Genomic DNA, 20388 nt, shown 5'->3' on the forward strand with positions numbered 1-20388 from the left:
GTACTTTGCCTGCATGTAAACACATTGTTTGTTCCCAACTCTCATGTGTCCCAAGAGACCACGCCGTGAACAGCCCTGTCCCAAGGGCTTGGATTTATATATTGCTACCTCTGGCACAGAGGCGATCTTAGCTGCCCCCATCCAATAATGCCTTTCTGTCCTGTGGTAATGGCCCCTCTTAAGCAGAACTCTACTGCATTCCTCACCAGTCCATTCTTGGCGCAGGTTCAAGGACATGGCAAATACGAAGCTGCCGCCCGCCCGGGGGCGCTGGAGCAGATGCTCCAAGAAGAATCAAATACAGTTCCAGCAAAGGCAGCATGGAAAGGTCATGCCACATCACCTTGTGTGTAAATACCCTTGCAAGAGGCTCTACCCAACAATGCGATGCTAGAGGAGCTGCCCAGGAGTGGCGGCCGGGTCCACTTCTCTGGCACCAAGGTCCTACTCACCTCCCTTCATCTTCTACCATGTCCTTCATCTTACGAATCAATACCATGTCCTCCATCTTGTGGGTATGTGGTTTTTTTTACCGCTTCTTCTATAAATAGTACCTCAGCCTTCACAGGGGAGTTGTCAGTGGAGTAAGGCAGAATGATGGGACCACCCTGCAGAATGTGAGGAGGGCCCCTCAGTCTCATACACTGACCCTGGGCTGGATGCATGCCCCAGGGGGGGCTGGGCCCCCTGGAGGTTGGATCCTGCACTGTAGGGGCTGCAGGGGTCTACATCACTCCCCTGCGAGTTGCAGAGGGTCATCTCCTCATACTGCGCTGTCGGGTATCACTGCACATGAACCTTTAAAGCCACTCGGGCCCCTCTCACAGGATGACTGACTCAGTGGGAGCGAAAGTTCTGATCAGAGATGAACCAGCTTCGAAACTGCAAGAGCAGCCCTGCTCTCCTGCCCGAGCTCTTCCCACAGTGTGGCTTTTAACCAAAACCTCCTGCAGCAACCACAACCCCCCATCTTCATCCTCGCCTCATTCTGTGATATGGATTTCCATTTGACTCAAAATAAGTGAGCTGTTTGTAGGGACCGCAGAGTCTGTGTAACTTGACTGTAACCTTCCCTATTTTCTTTGTACTTTTGTTTGATATATTAAAGGTATACACGTTGTTCCTGTCGCCTTCAGGGTGTCTCAGCAAGCAAAGGGATGTGATAACAAAGTAAATGTCGTTTAATTTTCATCAGAACTTGGAGCTTCATCTTCCTTAGTCCTGGACAGTTGACACACATGTTGTATTAATCAGTTTTTCATTTTAATGATTATTACACATAAATACAGACAGATAGCAGTGGGCCCTGTTCAGAAAAGAAAACTTAACAAGCATTTACAATGCAATGGTTTCGCCTTTGGAAAAGTTAGAGCTATTGGCATTGTAAATGACAAAATGTGTATTTATGTGTTGGTTTTGAAAACAGATAAATAAATGGCATTGTCATTTACATTGCCATTAGCTTAATCTCTGCAGTCACTCTGCAGTCCCTAGCACTCCCTAGCACTCTGCAGTCACTCTGCACTCCCTAGCACTCTGCACTCCCTAGCACTCTGCAGTCACTCTGCACTCCCTAGCACTCTGCAGTCACTCGGCACTCCCTAGCACTCTGCAGTCACTCGGCACTCCCTAGCACTCTGCAGTCACTCTGCACTCCCTGGCACTCTGTAGTCACTCTGCACTCCCTAGCACTCTGCAGTTACTCTGCACTCCCTAGCACTCTGCAGTCACTCTGCAGTCACTCTGCACTCCCTAGCACTCTGCAGTCACTCTGCACTCCCTTGCATACTCTAGCACTCTGCACTCCCTAGCACTCTGCAGTCACTCTGCACTCCCTTGCACTCCCTAGCACACTCTAGCACTCTGCAGTCACTCTGCACTCCCTAGTCACTCTGCACTCACCACTCTGCACTCACCACTCTGCACTCACCACTCTGCACTCACCACTCTGCACTCACCACTCTGCACTCACCACTCTGCACATTAACCAGTTCCAGTATGAAACCAAGGCATTAATTGTGATCATTAATCCATCACAGGGAATCAACATTGCATGGTATTTCAAGGAAACTGTAAAAGTACACTAACGAAAAGCCAGCAGCAGCAGTGGGTAGGTACAGTAATATTCTTTTAATAATAGAACGCCCACACCCCTAAAACTATAGTGGGTGGAAAGGAACAGGGCCCAGGAGAGGCAAACAGAAACAAGTGTTTAGGCAGATCTATTGGGTTTGCCAATATTTTTAAGCTTTCCTGTAGAGAAGTTAAGTATTGAAATGATTAATAAGCTGTCACTTAATTCCAAGGTTTCTTTGGCGACAGGAGAAATAATGTAACTGCTTCGCAGGGATACATGGCTGTAGAAACAACACACAATTAAGGAAATGTATACATAATTGGCAACAATAAACGGATCTGATAAGTACATATATCATATGTGCCTCCCTGGCCAGAAAATATAACAAATGTGCTTCCTTTAGTAAGCAGTGCACATTGGAATATAAATGCACACATCAATCGTGCACCAATGTAATTGTTAAAGAAAGCTGAGCTGCCTTAAAAGCGCGTTGGGATGCCCAACCAGAAGGAACCGCTGCGAAGGAGTTGTGGACAAACCCTGGCAAGAAACTGTGGGGAAAAGGCTGCACAGTCAATTTCAGTCCGATAATATTAATAAAACGCCCTGAGAGAAAAATTGCACAAATCGTACCTCAATGTATACAATGATCAACATACATAATTGTGCTTGTCGGTTAAGCCTTACAGTTTTAAGCACACTTATAACAGATGGTATTAAAACATCAAGTGCGAGGAGGAAACTATCAAGAGTTGGCAGGGATACACTAAAAGCGCATGCTGCGAGGGTAAACATGTATTGTAAGCACAGCAAAGGGATACAGATTGCAGGGATTGTGATAAGTGGGGTCGAACAGAACATATGGTCACCTGCCATCCGCACTCCAGTGCCAATATGCTCCTGGGCCTGCCTGGTATCAGTGAGGAGCCAGGCCTCTCCCATGGGGCCTCTGCAGCTAGTTTGGTCAGACTCCTGCTAACCACATTTACACATAAAAGCCAGTAGATCTCTGGGACAGAGGAGGTTGGTGGGGGTGGTCGGGGGGCTCTTCATCACAGATCTCTACTCATCACAAGCTGTTATCTTTAAAATGCCTATAAAGTTGGCCAAAACAAATAGAATGAGTATATAATACTGCAGGAAAACGGGACAACTAGTCACGCATTGAGTAATTAAATCAAACTCCTTTTGAGTGACTCTGGGTAGTATCTACAGTCATTCACAAACTGTTCCTTTCTAAAAAAAAAAACATGGCATGATTATTATATAGCATGCAATCAAAGCAGTGCATGTAAAACTAATCTCTGGACATTATCTCAAAGGGCAATGCTTAGAGAAGCTTGAACACCTAACGGAAATTAGCCTGTGAAATAAGGGCTGTTTATAGGCAGAATGCCACAGTAATTAAATTACATGGAAGGATAAAACGCGAAGCAGACACACCAGGCATCTAACCCTGCCGGCAAGCTACACGTGTAACTGCGCTCTACCCACAAGATCTTTCACTAGCGTAGACAGACACCTGAAGCTGCAGTATTTTCAGCCAGACTGAAATACCCACACGGCTGACCAGATAACAGAAGTGTGAGCATACAAGGCAGAGAGCCTTAAACACGCGTGTCACGGCATGCCAACAGTGAACGAGCTGCAGTGCACTGCCCTCCCCACAGGGGCTTCTGGCGCTGCCATCCCCCCTCCCACAGCAATACCAGCCCTGGAGTTGCATATGAAAGCAGCGCTTCTTTAAATACAAGTGGTCTTGTGTAACCGCCTGCTTTCCCTTGCGGTTCCGTCAGTGCAAGGAGTAACTGGGCTGCATTTATTTATTTAAATACACAATTACCAATCGGAAATCGGGATTAATTGCAAGGATCTTACAAGAGCTTGCCCGGGACGCCCACTGCTGCCGCTGCACTCAGGCGGGCTCTGCTGCTCCTACCGCTTTCTCTGTGGGGGGTTTTTAGCGGCTCCACGCAGCTCCTCGCCGGTGCTTTGTTGTTCTTTTTGAGGCGAGGGGAGCCGCCGGTGAAGTTTTGTGCGCTCGAGGCTTCTCGCGCAGGGTCTGCTCACCAGCGGAGGAGGAGTTAGATCGCCATCTTCCTCTCACTTCCCTCTCCTGATTCAGCAACCCCGCCCACCGTCAGGCACGGGCGCCGGCTCCTCTCTCTCTAAGGAAATGTTATGTGATGTGTTTCCTATCCCCGCTAAAAACGCACAAACCCCTACAGCTGATCACTTTTACACAGAACGGCGAGTTTCTAGTGGAGGGGGGCGGGAGAGTACACGAACGGCGGGAGGGGGGCGGGAGGGGGGCGGGAGAGGACGAGGGAGGCGGGAGAGTACACGAACGGCGGGAGGGGGGCGGGAGAGGACGAGGGAGGCGGGAGAGGGGCAGCTAGGAACAAATAAGGAGACCCGTCCCGAGCAGCAAGGGAGGTGCCGGCAATGCCGGAACAGACTCGGGGGCGTTCCCGGCGTAGCGTGACGTCGGCAAAAGCCAAAGAATCTCGGGAACGCCCCCGTGTCTGGTCCGGCATTGATGGACAGGCCCCTCGTCCAATGGCTAGGCTCCATTTATGGAGCTAGCCAATGGGACGGGGGGGCGTGTTCCATAGTGCTTACTGTACTCAATAGATTTCTCTGGAGGAGGAGCCTAACGGCTCCGCCCCCCAGCGAAACCTAAAAAGTGCAGGAGGAGATTTACATCCCTGCCTAAATGTATTTTTTATGTTTTTTCCAGTCACCAAGGTGTTGGTTGATTCACAAAAGCATGTATGAGTACGACAGGTAGTCTCTTTAGAGTCATGCATGTCTTTGTAAATTGTCCCGTATTGTCCAACTCTCTATTAATAAAAGTTCAAAGAGAGCACATTGTTTTCTGTTTGTACCAATTGTATATGAATATTCCCATTTTAGATGTTTTGGTGCCAATTCACAGACACATGACAGTAGTACTACTTTACTTATTCCAAAATGCCTTTGTTAATATGCCCCCTGGATTCCCAGATCTACACCTGGAAAGGTGCACTTTGTGAAGAAATCTGCATAGTGTACACTACTCACCTTTTTTTTGTAACTTTTGATTTGAAGGGGAAATTATTTTCACTGTGAAGAAAGTCCTTCACCCTCTCTTTAGCAAATCTGGGGATGGTCTGTTCCTCTTTGCATCCTGAAATGAGATTTACTTCAGCTTTCAGATGGAGGAACTTTAGATCATTTCCAAGGTAGGAAAGTTGCAAAGAGTCGATAAGGGTTTGGGAATTGCCACCAAATGTGCATGTTTGCAGGCTTTTCGATACTTAGGGGGCAAACATTATCTTGGAACACACCCTACTTTTCTTGAGCAGGATTTATGAATGCAGACTTTTTCCACACTTGTGGTGGAAAATTCCACAATAATAAATCCATACATGCCAAGCAGGTTTTCTATGAGAATTCCTGGCAGGCGTAAAAAAAAAGGGGTATTCTATTTTTTGTGCCTGGGTGTCAAAGTGTTTATATTACTTTCCATGCTCCCAGTCATGGCAGCCAGGCCACATCCATGTAGACGGAGTTGAAAAGGATATAAGGTTACCTTTAAAAATGCGGGTGCATACATGTTTGCATTATTGTATTGTATTGTAATTGCATTTATATAGAGCTTACTTCAATGTTTTCATACGGGTGTATTGTTGTAAAATATGGATCTGCTAATAGTTTTAAAATTTGACCAGCATCCAAAGGTAAATGAAATGTGGGAAAATACTAGTTCCCACTTAGTTTGTTCACAAATTACTACATAGATATTCACAAAGGCCGACAACATAAGCGAAAAAAATAAATATGCCTAAATACAGATGAAAATGTTAAACACAACTTACAACTGGGAGCCCTACTATTCTTTAAATACTGAATTAAATATTCACTCTCTCGAAAATCCACTCATCAAAAGCCACCTAACCCACCCAAAGCTCCTTTGCAAAGGATTGGCAACGGATAAAACAGTCCTCAAAGAACATTTGTCTCTTTATGAGACCTGCAATTCCGGGCAGATAATGAACATGACAGAAACTGAATAGTTGCTCAATTTTCTTGTTTCAAGTATTTCATAAAGACGTGCTGCTTTTAAAAAATAATTGCAGATGATCAACAGAGGATTCGTCGAAGAGAAAGGTTACCACTCTGGACCCACCCCAACATTTAGGCTTGTCATTAAATGTAGAATAGTCCTTCCTGATGCTGATTCAGGGCAAAACAAGGCATTCATGGGAGCCTTCCTCTGCCCGCTTGACGCTAACGTAAACCTTTCAGTGGCGGGGAGAACCCTGCCCTATGATCATCAGGAGCTCTTTCTGCACACTACACTAGTCCATATCTTTACCAAGGGCCCTGTAATCATGCACTCTGCGGTTTCTGCACCGCAAAGTGTTAGGGAAGTGCACAATTTGAGGAATTTCCTTTTTCGTAGTCATGTCCAATTGTGGAAAAATTACACAAATTTACGCACAATTGTTTGAACCATCAATCTGACATATTGGACTATTCGTTTAGCCGGAAGAGTGTTCACACATCAAAATGGGAGGGTGAACTTCCTACTAAAAAGTAGCACATAAAACACAAATGCCATGAACAAGAGCTGCTCGCATTCTGTCTGTTCGCGTTGTTCCAGTATCCTGCCAATAGGATTTTTTACGCCAGAAACCCCGAGCCCCAATTTTACTATGTGGCGTGACCGCGTAATTTCACGTAAAAAGAATAACATGAAAAGCCAGAAATTGTGCAAATTACGGCATCTTAATTGAAATTATGTCTGCACCTAAAATGTCACAGTTGGGCAGGACTAGAACAACGACCAGTGTCATCAGACATTGGGACAATCAAGTTGAGGCCAGCTTGGTCTCAATAGTGACCTTTGCCAACTCTTTGAATACTCGAATTCTCCTGCTCAGTCTACCCTGGATGAAACTAGAACTACCATTGTTGCTGAGCACAAATGCATCTTTGGAAGTTTGGACGCCCATCTACAAGTCTTGGAAATCAAAACCAACGGAGGTAACTGCATATAAACATACATACTACCGCTGAGGTGCTTTCAGTTACATTTGTGGGCCTTCCTGCCCCATGAATCCACATTCCTCATAAGAATATGGACAGAAAACATGACCTCCATGATCTACCTTTTGAAACAGGGAGAGACAAGGACACACCTGCCCCTGCAGCTCAAAAGACTTGGATCAGACTCGGTCCATTTCAGCATAACATTTCAACATCAATAGAACATCTACCGATCTGTCCACATTCCTAGCAGACACCCTCAGTAGGGACAAAAAACACATATAAAGAATGAAAGCTGCAAGATCAACATTTGCGACAAGAGCCAAGGACTCAATATCACATTCTTCAAGCACTGTGTGCTTTTAGGAACAAATGGCAAAGCAAGTTAAACATCCATACATAATTGCCCCATATTCAGTCTTTTGGTCCCTGCATCTTTGCAGGAGCCTTCCTCCACGGTACAGAAATGTCTGCATCTACTGGACGTTAATATGTGCTTCGGTTTTGACCACTGTAGTAGCGGGGTGTTTAGGAACTTCATCAACAATTGTCTTCTTTGGCTACTGAAACAAGGAATTTTCCATTTCCATCTCAAAAAGCTTTTTTCCTCTACAAAGCAGGCCCACTGCTCGCATGGACAGTTTGTTGACACTCCATCAGGTGGATGATAGCTATGTAGACAATGTTTGCACCAGAATATAAGCAAGGGCTACAATGTGGTAAACAGGACTACTTTCCACTACTTACATTTTACAGTGTGGGAATATTTCACAGATTGCCATGCGACTCTCTTTCCTCCCCTCTGAGGCTTTTAATAAATTCCTTATGCATGTCTGCCAATCCGAGGAAAATTAATAATGTCTTCCAAGGTAGGAGTGGGGTTCTAAGCCTCTCCGTTTTATTGGCTGTGGAGCAGACCATAACAAAGAGGTAGATGGGCTACAGACGGTATTGCGTTAAATGTATGTGTTTCAATTCTGACATGTATTTCATTTTACCCAGGATTCTCGCCCCGACAAGGGGCAATAATTCAAAACGCGAATGTTTGAATGTATCCGGCCCGAAGAATGTAACTAACTTTTTTCTTATGGAACTAGTGGGATTACTCCAACTCTAAAGTCAGAAAATGCAAAGAACTAAAGAAGGCCTCTTCTAGGGGGTGACCCGAGAACTTAACGCAGGTAGAGAACAACTTCCTGAGACAGTTGCTAAAGCTCCCATGGAGCACACCGCTAATCCTGCTCCGACTAGATTTGGGCCTTATGGCAATTGTTGATGTAATCAATTTTAAACCCTTATCGTTCTGGCGTCGCCTGTGGGTAACCCCAGAACTTTTACCATACAGGGAGGAAATTAAAGAAGTAATGTCCCGAAGGGGGGCTGCCAAACCTCCATGGCTCGCGTATATAAAGCACACGCTAGTGAGTATGGGGCAGGGGGAACTTTGGGTTGATCCCGAGTCTGCCTGCTCCTTAATCCCTAGGAAATCACTAAAGGCCCATTATGAAGAGCACAAAATGGCGCAGCTTCATCGTTGCCCCCGTGTAGGCAAGGTGAACGCAGCCTTCTTAGACATCAAAGACAGGTTTAGCTTTGAGCCGGCCTTAGACGACATTAAGCCGGCAGTCGCTACAAAGCTCTACCTCCAATTCAAGCATGGGGTTTTGCCACTCCGTTGCATTACACACAAATGGGGGGGTCTGCAAGTTTTAAGGTGCCCGGAATGCGACTGTCAAGAGGAGTCAGTACTCCACGTGTCTTTTAGCTGCCCCGGCTACTACAAGGCAAGAAAACGATGGCTGGTGCAGAATTGTAGGAACCTTGGTACTAGACGTTGCTCTGAGGCTTTCAGGATACTGAAAAATGATTGCAGTACCCCGATTGTTTACTCAGTGGCAGGTTTCCTATTTTCCAAGTGGTGTACACAGAGGATATTTATAAAAACACCCTTAAATTAAAGTTAGGTTGTGTTTATTGGTTTACATGAATTAATTCTATCATCAAATAGCCAGGAAAAATACCCATTCGTGGTTTTCTCCATCAGTTTTAAAATTAGGCCTTGTTTTTACATAATCAGACTATAGTGAGCATGTCCTTTGGCCCCCTTAATTAAGTCACAGGGAAATTGTAATTTACCAGTCTACTTCTACAATCATTGTAAAAATTAATTTGGTGCAGATGTAGCCTGTATTATTGGGGACTTTTAGTGCCAGGACCTATAATCTGTTGTATGATAACAATATTTGGTCATCCTTTTTAGAAATCCTTTTAAGTAAATTATTTATTTATTCCATTATGCACTTTCTAATGGTGAATCCTTGTTCCTTGCCTTAAATAACCCTCTGTGATTTCTGTTTCTTTATGTCCTCTTACTGCGAACAAATAAGAGTTGTAGGCATTGTTTTAGTTGAGCATGGAATCTATTTACTTTACATGTGCGCCAACAGTGTTCACAAATTGATTTCTTTATTAATTTTTAATGTACTTGATCTTCGATGTACATTTTGTAATTAATTTATGTGCATCATGTTTGTACTTTTAAGGGCATATTGACCGAAATAACGTTTTTTTAATTGAACTGAATGGTAATATATATATATATATATATATATATATATATATATATATATATATATATATATATATATATATATATATATATATATATATATATATATATATGTCATTGTTATAGAAAGCTCATCCTGCAGTTGGTATGACCTTGCAGCTCTAGTCTAAAGGTGATATTTTTACTGTCAAAACCTTTGGTAAATCGATTATCCAAGTAAACATCACCCCATCGTAGTTCTTGCTTTTGGGTTTATCTTACGCTTGCTTACCTGTGATAATAGGGTGTCTCTTGGACATTTCTGCTGATATAACTGCATCAGAGCTAAAGAACTGAATTATAGGCCATTTTTATTGAAACATAAAAACTCAGTTTCCCCACTACAATGCATGAGCAATATAAAGTGTGGCGGAGAAGTCTTTGATATTTGTTTGTCTGTCTCTCTCCTCTTCGACTTAAGTTTCTGAACAATACACAGACGTTAAAATAAAAACAGAACCTCTTGTAGAAGTATAATGCGGTAGGCTTAGCGCCAATAGCACTTTACTACTCAGGCTGTCTCGAGGTGCAGGTTTGAGATGGCTTGGACACAAATAGCCAAAAAACCAACCCACACACTGACCTTTCAGACCGGCACATCGGTCGCTGCCTGACTGCCCCATAGGTCGGTCCGACCCTGCTACCTGTCAAGAAAAACTGACCTGTAAGGAATCCTTTTATTTAGCCTGAGACCAGCTCACCTCTGGCTGCAGACTTGTGGTGGCAGAATGAGTCAGCCAGGAGTGTGACCAGAGCTTCTTTGGGAAGTCTAGGCAGCCCAATCCTCATCAGGTCTCATTCATCAGTGACATAGGAGGGAGTGTACAGTAAATAGTTTGTTTCATGATACACCCAACTTAGATCCCCTATTTCAGAACTGAGTGTTCGTCAGACGGCAAAGATTCTTTTTTTTATGCTTATCTAAAATGCCAGAATAGTGCAGGATTTTTTAACTAAGTATTTCTGTGAAGCTTTTTTCACCCATTCAGGTTGCAATGTTATCCCTGTAAAACACAGCTTTGTAATGTTGTCCTCACTTGCGCGTGTGGGAGAAGGTTTCAGCGCAGTACTTGGGCTACTGAAACAAGCTTGTATTTAATTGTGTTGTACATGATTTAACACTCCCTGTACAGTACCCTGTCGAAGGATTTGACAGCGGCTGTGCGGTGACCGGATTCACTATACTTCGTTAGTCATTTTGGGGCGGCTGTGGGGTGAATGAGTTGATGGTAGGTGCGTGACGAATCTTTCCTCTCCAGCAGTGCATGCAAGGATGTTTTGCAGCTTAGTGGTAAAGGATCCGATTCACTGTGCGGTGAAGTGTTTCATGGAAGCTTGGTGAGGCAAAGGATCCACCGTAGATGGGAGATGGTTGGCCCTGCAGTAGCTCCATCAGGCGGAAGATGCCACAGTCGCTCTGTAAGAGGTGGATCCTCCCGCAGCAAAGAGGTTGAGGATCCAGCAGTAGAAAGAAATAGAAGATCTCGTGGCAGCTCTGTGAGGCAAAGGATCCACCGTAGATGGGAGGTGGTTGGCCCTGCAGTAGCTCCATCAGGCGGAAGATGCCACAGTCGCTCTGTAAGAGGTGGATCCTCCCGCAGCAAAGAGGTTGAGGATCCAGCAGTAGAAAGAAATAGAAGATCTCGTGGCAGCTCTATGAGGCAAAGGATCCACCGTAGATGGGAGGTGGTTGGCTCTGCAGTAGCTCCATCAGGCGGAAGATGCCACAGTCGCTCTGTAAGAGGTGGATCTTCCCGCAGCAAAGAGGTTGAGGATCCAGCAGTAGAAAGAAATAGAAGATCTCGTGGCAGCTCTATGAGGCAAAGGATCCACTGTTGATGGAAGGTGGATGACCCTGCTGTAGTTCCGTAACAAATAATCAGTTGCAGGATCACACAAGCTCTATCTAACAGATATTGTGGCCGATGCACACCTTTAGAAAAGCACTTGTGTGTGACGTGCCATAAGGAAGTGCTGCCAAAACAAATATCCTACATCTTGTAAAATCCTGACTTGAATGAAGGGTGCGTTAGAGAGTAAAGAGATGCACTTTTTCATCTTGGTAACACTGATGTTTATAATTTTTTATTGTTATTTTTCATTGACAAGACATCAGGACGTTCTCTGGTGAAGAGCGCTGTAGTCACAACATTAACATTTCACAACACATGGGGCTTCTTCAAGGAACACCCCTTTGCTCGACCTCCCAAACACCTCGTATTTGGCCTTGGGGAGGACATCAAATTTGGAAAGATCCGTGACGTGAGGTACTCACTGTGATGTTTCACCAGGGAGGATTTTCTGCATCACTAAATGGAGCGAGCAGGGGTACTTTAGATGGTTAGTGCCTGCCCCCAAATTCGCTGTGCATACATTAGTTAAGTGTAAGGGATAGGCTGTGGTTAGAATCCTACCGGTGGCTACTGTGGCTTCTATCACAGTTCTTCTTCTCTGAAACTGGTAACGAGTAGCTCTGGTCTTTCAGTTATTAAACAGTGCATATCTTTTACAGGGTCAAAATAGAAAGACTCCATGAAGGATGCCAAGGCCTGCCCTAGGCCTTCATCTTTGTATTGATCAGGAGAGCTAATGAGATACCCCCGCCCCATCTGAGCACACCAAAATGTTGTAACCGATCTCAACAGAAACCTGCATGAAGTAGTCAGCCAGAACCCTGTCTGAGGGAAAGTCGGTGGGGTATCAGAATGACTCTGTACTTACTGCTCAGTCAGATAGGGAAACAATGACGTGTCTGCGGTGCCTCTGCTCCTCGGCGTGGTTGGTGGTGATCGCGGAGGTTGCTGTGGGCTTGGGGAAGATGTTCTTAGGAGAGCCTTGTAGCATCAGTAGTACAGTTTTCTGTACTTTACAAGGCTACGAGTGGACACATCGGAGGGGCACATGGGTACAGAGGCGTGGAACTAGACAGCGTGGCAGTGTTGCACCGACAGACCACCGCCTTGTCTGCATGTGATCGTCAAAGGGATGCTTTTATGAATCTAGAGGATCCCCATGGAGTTCTAAGAGCAGGAAATGCCTGGGTGAACAGTGGTAAACCACCAAGATAAGGTTTATCTAGGACAGTTTTATATGATTCTTGTACAAGTTTCTATGAGAAAATGTAGGCGCTGCTACCACAGTCATCAGGCAGGAGGGCGGGACATCAACCTCTAGGAAGTAAATTGCTGAACGATAGAAAAATGTCACGGTAAGAATAGGACAGTCTTTTATGACTCTTGTCTGAGTTCCTAAGACAAAGAAGCAGGGACTCTAGAGGTAGCTGCTGTAAGACAGTGGGATGTGACAGCACCCACAAGAAAACTCTCCACTCTCTTACAGGAAGGGACATTCACGTTTGAAACCTTCTGGTTAGCGACTCGAAATGGGGCAAGCCCCCTCAGGCCTTTCGAGCCATACTTTTCGGCACTCATGTATACAAAATGTTTTGTTGTAAACAGTGAAAGTGCAGCAAAAAGTCAAAGAAGGCTAAAATCACAAAGTGCCCTAATTAGCCAGATTAGTGAGTGTCCCTTCTCACCTCCTCAGCCGCTCATAAAGTGCCACCAGCCACACCGACTCCCTTTCAAGGCAATCACCAGTATGAGCCCAAGTTCAGTGCCAGCTCTTACCCGGTAAAGTCAGCGGAGTAAGTAGAACAGGACTAATTCTGGTAAGGCAAGGAGTTTGGCATTGGGTAGAGGATCGATCTGTCCTTGACTGTTAGCATAAGGTGATCGTTGCATAATGTTATACAGCAATGTCAGTCCCTCAGCTTGAAATTTGAAAAGAAGTGACATAGATGCAGTTAGTCCAGGGCTTTAAAAAACTTTTTTTGCGAAAGATGGAAGCAAAAGAATACAACAAATCGTTTTTTCCACTTTTGAGAAATGTTGGTGATTTGTATTTTGTGGTGTTTCGTGCTAGCTTCAAGTGTCTTGCCAGTTCATATGGAGAGGGAAAGGATGAAAACGGTTTTGAAAACTGCACAAGTCAACTAAGTGGTCGAAATCCCCGCAGCTGAATAAAGTAGCTATTCCACTTCACAAGCAAAATTGTCTTTGCTGGAAAGTTTTGCTCACTGTTAGATGAAGCATATCATTTTCATATGCAAAGTCAGCTGCTGATATTACTAACAGAATCAGCATGGTCTTTTTGCATTTATGTTCCTTAAATATGAAGCCAACTAAAGTCTGGTTCGTAGTCTTTCATGTCAGCGCTCTCCTGTTTTACAAATTGCCTGGTACAAGTAGTTCTCTGTTTATCTTCCCCCTCCCGCATCACACCCCTACACTCACTCCCCACACACCTGGCCTTCTGCCACACACCTACCCACTTCCGGTTTCTAGCGCGTACAGTAAGTAATTCCCGGGAAAGGAGATATGCTCTGATGGGCTTGGCCATGCTTGAACTCTGACTTGTAATTCTGGGTTCCCATACTGTGTGGTCTCCTCCATCATTTAATGAATCTTTTTTTGGTAACGTTTGGTAGCTTTTGGAGACTGGCCAGAATTTAAGAATTAACTTCTGTAAAAACAGCAGCGCACTCACAGTGACTCGTCTCTCTTTTCCACTCCTTTGCTTTGCTTCAGTAACGGTTAGAAAGACGCACGTGGTTCCCTCTCTGCCGGGACCGGACTGGGTACCGAAACCAGCCCTGCAAACTGCTCGGCCGGATCCGTCTGTGGAGTCTAGGGGGTGCTTCTGAGCTGTTTTTTAGGGCCGGTTTCGGCCGATTTTATTACGGGGGGTGATATTTCCGACCCCCGGTAACAAAATTGGACCCCCAGGGGCTCAAAACTGGCCCCCACCCTAGCGGCCCACTGGGGAAACGCCCGGTGCCCGCTACGGTAAGTCCGCCCCTGCTCTCTGCCATGTGCGCGAGCGCATCCTGTAACCTCTATCAAAGAGGGTTCTGCCAGTCAGGAGCGTGACACAGGTTCCTACGGTTCCAGCGGCTCAAGGGGAGATAGGGGGCAACTTTCACGGGACCCAGTTCAGCCCAAGGTCAATGAATATCTGTGAGATATGAGCAGGGCCGGACTGGCCGTAGCGGGCACCAGGCAATCTCCCGATGCGACGCAAGGGTGAGGGCCGGTTTTGGGCCCCTGGGTGCCGTTTTTGTTACAGGGCCGTTTTTGCAGCATAGCTGCTAAATCGTCCCTGTAACAAAATCGGCCGAAAACCGGCCCTGGCAAAGAGCTCGGCGGCACCCCCAAGCCCCGGGGGTGGGGGCGGGGGCGGGTCGGCCGAGCACTTTGCCAGGGCTGGTTTTGGTTCCTAGTCCGGCCCTGGATATGCGAGACTTGGGGCACGGCTGCATGCATTACACCTTGGCTGCCAGGGCATGCTGCACCGAGTGCTAGTGGAACACTATTCAGAGTGGGGTGGTTGCCATCAAAGTTACATGACTGAGGTCAGGGACAGTGAAAAGTTCAAGTGTCACACAAAAAAAGTATAGTAAATGAGCCAGGCCCATTCAGCCCGAGACTCCTAAGGGGGGAACAACCTTTATAACGCAACTTTTAGCACGCAGTGCTATTAAAACGCAGACTTTAAAACGAAAACCATTACAACGCATTACACTGGGGGGGGCGCTCTAGGATAGGGAATAGTTTTAATTTACTATCCAACACCTTCCTAAGTGTCCACGGGGACTGGTGTTGGAATAGTAAATTAAACTATTCACTATCTAGCACCCCCCAGTGTAATGCATTGTAATGGAATGCGTTTTAAAACTTGCGTTGTTACAGCATGCGTGGTAAAAGCATGCATTGTAACAACGTACATCCCTCCTAAGGGCATAGTACTCGAAAGGGTATAGAATGTAGCTGGTGGTACATTTTGGAGCATACCAACACAAATATATAGCCAAGGCATGGTGTTGTGGTACACCTTCATTTACAGACAGCACATTTTCCATTGAAAGGGCCACTAGATTTGCAAAGACATAGGGCCTTATTTACTTTTTGTAAAACTAAGGTGGCGTAAAAAATGCCCCACACTTCGCCTTATTTACAAAGTGACGCATCTAGGCAGATGCGTCACTTTGTTATCCCCTGCGTGACATTATACCTGCGACAGGTATAATGTATTTCAAGGTGGGCGTTCCGGCGCAGAAAAGGCTTGTAGAAGTTTTGCAGTCTGCGTCAATGCGTCAAATCTTTACTCATGCTTGAAGCTTGTCCCATGTGAATTGACACATTTGCTGGAGATTCGCCACTTTTGTGCTGACAGATACTTTAGGATTTCTGAAGCATCTGTCAATCCTTGTGACATGGAGCGCCATGCAGTAAATATGGCGCATTCATGGTGTCGCAAGGAGGGTGTACTGAAAAGTGTTGCATTGCTATTTTACCACTGCGATGCAACACTTTTCATGAATGCGGCCCATACAGTTTTACTGATAAAACTATGTAACGTACAAACGATAACTGTTTTGATCGTTTTAGCTGATGGTAATTTTTATAGGAGTTTTACAGCCCTGACTTGAGACGATATTAGATTTATCTCCTACTTTTGAACTGTAATAATAGCTTTTAATATTTGTTAACTGGAGTACTTTTCAAATATTTCTTTTATGTGATCTCAATGTGAGAGTAAAACTTTTATGGCTGGGCAGCCAAAATGAAGTTTATATATACAAACGATAAGGTGCAGAAAATGGGTTTCAGCAAATATTTATCATTTGTGCATCACCAAGTGTACACATAGCTGACTTCACCAGTGTCTTTGAATGTGTGTCCACCAGTGGCATAACAAACCCAAGGGGGCCCTTCCAGCAAAGTACATGCATGGGGGCCCCCCACGCTCCAGACCCAGTCCGTAGCTCTCAGGCTTAGGGACCTGCCAGTGCCGAAGGGGCCCCTGGAGCTCTGGACCCCCCCCCCCCCCCGCACTGCAGGGGCTGCGGGGGGCTTCTGTTATGGCACTGGTGTCCAGGGACCGGTCACTGCTCAGATGCAATTAGACAGGGCCCGTGAGCGCAAAAGGGGCCCCAACAAATATTATCAGTGGGAGGGAGTGGGGGAGGGTGGGGGAGAAGGAGCAGGAGGAGGTGAGATGGGATTGCTAGATTTAGTTACAGCCGGGGTGCTGTCAGAGGAAAGGCTGCCCCCCCCCTCACAGGTACTCCGCTGCAGACATACACTTTGCAGTGGTGGTGGCCAGCTTTGCAGCGGTGCTTTAATATCGGCCCCTCGCAGTAACACAAGTAGCAATGCTTCACACTTGCCTCCCCGGGGGCTGCTCCCACAAAAATTGCCAGGGCTGCTTTGGGTTCCCAGTCCGGCCCTGCTCTCCCCCACCAACTGCATTGCCCCTTAAACATCCCTTATCCACTGTCAGACGGCCAGGTGAGGGGTGTCTCTTCCAGGCAGGGCCGGCCCAAGGCATGTGCAAACTGTGCACCTGCACAGGGCCGCCAAATCCGAGGAGCCGCCACCACGACCGACCGGTCACCGAGCTGAGGATCGGATTCGGATCTAGTATCACTGTGGCGGCCCCCTGGCAGGATTTGGCGGCCTCCGACCGGCCGGGCAATGGCTTGGCAGCGACGGCGCGCGTGAGCGCTCGAGTCTGTTTACATAGTCTAGTCAGTTTGGTTTCACTTAAGTTGCCCAGCAGGCAGCAGCCAGCAGTTGGGTCCCAGGGCCGTCAATCTTACCCTATGATGACGTGACGGCCCTGGGACAGCCCCCGCGCGCTGTGCGCAGTGTGCAATTTAGCCACGACGTCACGCTACGCCCTGCAGCGCCTCACTGTGGGAGAGTGCGTCCCTGTGAACGGTGCGTCGACTCCGAGCTCGTCACGGAGAACAAGAATTAAAAATCATATCAAAATTAAGCGACTCCTCGTCCTGTCGCCTGATCCTCGTCGTCGATAGAGACACTAGGACACCTGAGTGTCCTCCTCTGACAAGTCTCTTCCCCCCCCGAGAGTCCGACTAACGCCGGTGAGACTGAGACTGTGTGCTCACAAAATATATTTATAAATTAATCATGACTTGTAATAATCGCCTGGCCTGCCTGTCTTTCTAGTTGAGCTGCTAATGAATATGATTTATCATGAGTATTGAGTGTGTAATAACATGATGCGCAGCGTAGTCGTCAATAGTACTGAATAATGGTATATTGGTTTTTGTCTCTGCGCCAGTGCGCCACATTATGTTCACGACACGAGACACGCGTGTGTAACTATGTGAGGTGGTTGTGCCTGCTTGCTTTTGAGAAGAGAGAGTAAGACTGTTCTGTGTCATGACTCATGTGTCACCCCAAGGGCAGAAATGATGGGTTTAGGGGGTGCCCGAAGTAGGTATCCTAGCGGGCAGATGGGCCCCTTGCACTAGAGTATTGCGGTAGGGGAGGTCAGTGGGTGGGGTCCTCTCCTAAGGAGGGGATCCACCCATGTACATTTTTTGCACTAATGGTGCTAAGAAGGGAATTTGGGACCAACCATGAGCTCACTCCCAAAAGTACTTTGCAAAATGCACAGGAACCATTTTTAGGTATGGTTAGGAAAATACTGTGTATTAGCGCTTCTGTTAAGGCTGGGAATTAATCCCTGTAAACGAGAATGTACAATTCTTGGTCACTGTGCATTATGAAAATGTTTTTTTTTGTGTATATGCGTGAATAAATATGACCGGGGGTCTTACGTCCCCTAGCCCTCAGAAAGATCTGGTTTGTTTTTTTGTCAGTGACATGGGTTTATTGGTGCGGAAATGTTTGGGGGTCAATCCAGCCAAAGGGACATCGGCGATACCTGTCCATATCCGCTGATCTGACAGGAGCGAGAGCAGTGCTCGTCAGTTATATTTGCAGCTGACAGCAAGAACAGCCGCGCCCCCTCAGCTACCAGTGCCACAGGACCAGGAGAGGCAGCAGGAGTCACAGTAAGTGCAGTGGGGGCTCACTAGCAATCGAGGGCCTTCCTCGTCGACCATTGCTATGTTCCAGCTTTGGCAGCCAGCAGTGCAATAAATAGAGGCTAACACAGGTGTTTGTGGAACTTCCTTAGCATATCCATTAAATTCCTAGCTTCATGCCTGGTATGGACCAAGTGGCACAATACATAGGGGTGGTCAGCTAAAACCCTGCTAATTGGTAGGGTCTCTCGCCTCCTTGGTTGACACCCAAAACATTACATTTGCCAAAAATCATCCTATTTCTTAGCCCACATGCACAGTGGTGATTTATTTGCAGATTTCTATAGGTCAAACGTGGTCCAAAAGCATTAGAGTGGAGCTTTAACATTGGTTCTGTAAGCCAACCCTAAACAGTTCGTTTTCGATTGTGTTGTCAGTGTTTTCTTAATTGGGCTCACGTCGTGGCTGAGTCCGGAAAGGCTTTCAGGTGAGTGAGATCAGCGGGTGTAGAAGAACTGCTCCTGGCAGGCGGGGGTGTGGGGTGTTGTGCGCTGTGTGGGAGTAGGTGTGTTCGGTCACTCAGTGCGCAAGCGTCTTTAGCATTCATTGCTAGTCACAGAATGCGTCACTGACTAAAGCCCCACACAGGCCCCAACCACGGCAAACAAAGGGTGCACATCCTAAACCAAACTGCTCAGAATTCCAAACCGAAATCATAAAAAAGCGGTCTTAATTATTGGCCTTGTCAAGTAGATTAATTTTTTTTAAAAACCACGACTAGGCCTCGTTGCTCTTCGCATGATTACACCTCAGTAATTACGGCAGCCCCGTCCGGACCCCCTCTTCCGGGGGCCCCCACCAACGCTCCCTGCACAGGGCCACCATGAGCCTAGAGCCGGCCCTGTTCCAGGTGTGCTTATTTCTCTCATGCAGGCATCGTAGCACTGTTAACACTCGCAGTAGTAACTCCTCTCGAATCCACCACTTAGAGGAGGTTCGTATAAACCACTGGGGAGACGGAGGCGAGCAGGGGGGGGGGGGGGGGGGGGGAGAGGAAGGGCTTTAATTTGATTTCACCGGGGCGCTATCGTACTGAAGGCCACGGGCGCACACGCGCGCGCTAGTGTTGCCTCGGAAACACGGCCCAAACTACCTTCATGGAGTTCCACACAAACACATACCCTGATATAATGCAACATACAAACACACGCTGCACACATCCACTCACACGGTGTTGCAATGACCTCACATATCCTAGTGCAGCCTCAGACGCACAAGCTTAAGCACACTTTACACAGGCACACGCAGGCCCAAGCTGCATGCACAGACCCACTGCTGAGGTCATACTCGCACCATCCATCCACCGTGACCCACACCCTCGCCTCCCGTCGGACTTCCGCGCATCCCACGGCCCGACTCCACCAGCGCCTGTGTCGCCCACTTGGCTCTGTCTCCCCCGGTCCCTGCAGCCCTCAGCGGCTGCTTCCTGCCTCCCTGACCGGCCTGGACTGGAGCCCTGCGGGCCCAGAGCCAAGGCTGTGGAGGGAGTAAGAGCAGAGGCAACGCCACTGAAGGCTGCCTCCCGCCGGCCTCCCCTGGCCTTGGCCCTCTTGTCTGCCACTCCAGCCAGTCTCTCCCACGTCTCTTGCAGACCCTCCCGCCCGTCTGTCTGTCACCGGTGTCGCCCCCCTTCAGCTGTATCCCTGCCTCTCTTCCACCGCTTTCCTCTATGTACCCTCCATCTCTGTCTGACCCAAGCTGCACCCCCTTCCTCTAGCCTTCCCAAGTCCGGATGAGATCATTCCC

At 47.0% G+C, this 20388-nt stretch overlaps 1 protein-coding gene across 2 annotated transcripts in view; it reads right to left on the reverse strand.

Moving 5' to 3' along the window:
* Window positions 1–20388, reverse strand: part of ADGRE5 (adhesion G protein-coupled receptor E5) — a 168742-nt gene that overhangs the window by 129664 nt on the left and 18690 nt on the right. The window lies entirely within an intron of this gene.

The sequence above is a fragment of the Lissotriton vulgaris genome, chromosome 1_1 (assembly GCF_964263255.1).
Source record: "Lissotriton vulgaris chromosome 1_1, aLisVul1.2, whole genome shotgun sequence".
In the NCBI taxonomy this organism is placed as follows: Eukaryota; Metazoa; Chordata; class Amphibia; order Caudata; family Salamandridae; genus Lissotriton; species Lissotriton vulgaris.